The sequence below is a fragment of the Laccaria bicolor genome, genomic scaffold (genome assembly GCF_000143565.1).
Source record: "Laccaria bicolor S238N-H82 LACBIscaffold_46 genomic scaffold, whole genome shotgun sequence".
NCBI lineage: Eukaryota > Fungi > Basidiomycota > Agaricomycetes > Agaricales > Hydnangiaceae > Laccaria > Laccaria bicolor.
This window is the reverse complement of record NW_001889917.1, coordinates 413,022-415,604: the sequence shown is the minus strand read 5'-3', so window position 1 is coordinate 415,604 and position 2,583 is coordinate 413,022.

The following is a 2,583-nucleotide window of genomic DNA, read 5'->3' as shown; positions in this document are numbered from 1 at the left end:
ATATTTTTTTTTTCAGATGCCAAAAATGGCCTCCAGAATAAAAACCTTCTCAAGGCTCCAGCTTTCACTGAAATTAGTCCATACCAAAGGAGGTGTAACACAACTACATAATGTAAAAGGATACACAAATACATTTGAGGTACAATAGATTCTTAGAAAGAACCAGAAAAATGAACCAACCTTCATTCTTTTTGCACTCAACTGTATGTCACTTCAGTCAACCCCCAAGTACTAACCACTAGCTGGGATAAAATGGCAAATGATCCCAGCTAAGAGTAAGATGGTGGATGGATCTTTTGGGACCCTGAATACCAAAAGATCCTTCCAGAATGATCCTGTCACGTATTAATTTTTGTCCACTGTCACACCAAAAGATCCTTTCCCTGCATACAAAAAGCTCTTTTTCCTGTCACATATATATTTTTGTCCACTGTCACACTAAAAGATCTTTTCCCTGACTGCAAAAAGATCTTTTCATTGTCATGTATTATTTTTTATCCACTGTCACACAAAAAGATCTTTTCTCTTGTTCTGAAAAGATCTTTTTTATCTCACATATATATATATTTCCTCCAGAGTCACAGGAGTGTCTGGGGTCCTTACTCTATAAAAAACTGTGAGCTATTTTTTCACCTTTTCCAGCCTCTGCAGATATATTCAAGCACTGATATAACATGTTTAAGCCAGTAGTTATGGGTAGTTGCCTAGCATCACAGCTAGCAACTGCCAGACTAGGCAGCTTTGGCCTACAGTATCTAGAGGAGCTATAAGGGACTTGCTGCTTCCAATGATGAGCTTGGAGTTTGAGAAAATGCTAGGAACTGCTTTCAGAGTACACTTCACAAAAGAAAATCTCAGCTAGTTTGATGAAAATGGAAGAAAAACAAGATAAAGATGTTTCTACCCATCAGGGTCGATCCAATGGAATGTTGGGATATTGGTCACATGACCAATTAAAAGTTGTAGCTCTACACTGTAGCTTACTGAATCTGGTCAAATTATATTCTAAAGTACTCCTGTTGTGGAGATATTATGTAAAAGATTGTTCTGAGTGCTGTGTTTTTTTTTGTTTTTTTTGCATTTTTCTCTATGAATACAAAACCAAACAAGATAATTTCAACACATTTAGAAAGCTAAAAGAAAGGGCTACAATTATTGTATTGTGGGGAAAATGACCAAAAAAGGAAGGTGTATGCCCTAAAGGGAAACTGACACTGACAGACTACAAAGTTATAGTTAGAGTTGAGTATAAGCTAGGGTTAGGGTTAGCTAGGGTTAGAGTTGAATACAAGCTAGGGTTAGCTAAGGTTGAATACAAAGTCTACTGATAGAATAGAAAAGACTACAACAATTAGATTAGACTACCAAGTTAGGGTTAAGGTTCACTACAAAGTGGGGTTAGTGTTCACTACAAGCTGGGGTTAAGGTTGACTACAAAGTTTACCAAAGTTAGACTTCCATCAAGTTAGGGTTAGGGTTGACCATAAAGTCACTACAAAGTTAGGGTTAGGGCTGACCACAAGCTAGGGTTAGGGTTGACCACAAGCTAGGGTTAAGACTTACACCACCTTTGCCATTTTATCCCAGCTAGTGGTTAGTACTTGGGGGTTGACTGAAGTGCATACGTGATGAAGACACAATTCCAGGTGCCCTGGGGTCGAAATGGGTGTGCTTCATTCGATGTAGAATGGACTTGCACCGCCGGTGAACCAACTACAGTCTGGTGAGATCTGAAGAAAAAGACTGGCTAAAGTCAGATCAAATAAACTAGCTAGCAACCTATAGTCTGCGGGTAGTAGTAAATGTCACAGTCATAGTGTTCGCGAGTGATCGAGCTCTGATCTAATCAGCCAACTATAGTCTGGTTGTATGGCACAGAGAATGACTGACTCAAAGTCTGGTCTGCAAAAACCAGTGACATAAAGTCTGCTGACAACCTGTGGTAGGCATGAGTAAGTCACAAGTGCCTGTAAACATGCTTGAACCTTGATTGAGAACAAGGAACTCTGTCACTCTGCATGTCTGTCTGATGTTGTTGACTGTGGTGGGTGCTGCCAAACACTGCTCATATTCAGGTTGGGCATATATAGTGTTCGAAAGTCCGGTTAGGTCCAGTTATTGGGTGCCCAGGGGCTCTAACCGAGACCAAGACCGGTTAGCCTTTGTCCCGAAACCTAAAATAACCTAACCGGACTGCAACTAACCGGTTACGGTCGGTTATTTGCAGTTACTAACCGGTTAGGACCGAAAAATAAAGAATTGGTTATAACAAGGCAAATATGCTCATATGTATCTTGATAGATATTATTTCTGCATATTCTAGCTTTAAAACGAGCCCAAGAACGCTAAAATCGGTGAAGAATTGACATATTTATGCAATTATCCTTGAAAGTCTACACATTTGAGTGATATTTTAGAGATTTGACCGTAACTTAGTCAAATTTTAAGTGTTTTCGACGTTCTCAAGTGCGTTTTGAAGGTGTATAATAGGGCTGGTTATAACCGGTTATTTAACAGTTAGTTAACCGCAAAATAACTGGTTATTCCATTTTCAAAATCAACTAACCCTAACCATGGTTAGGT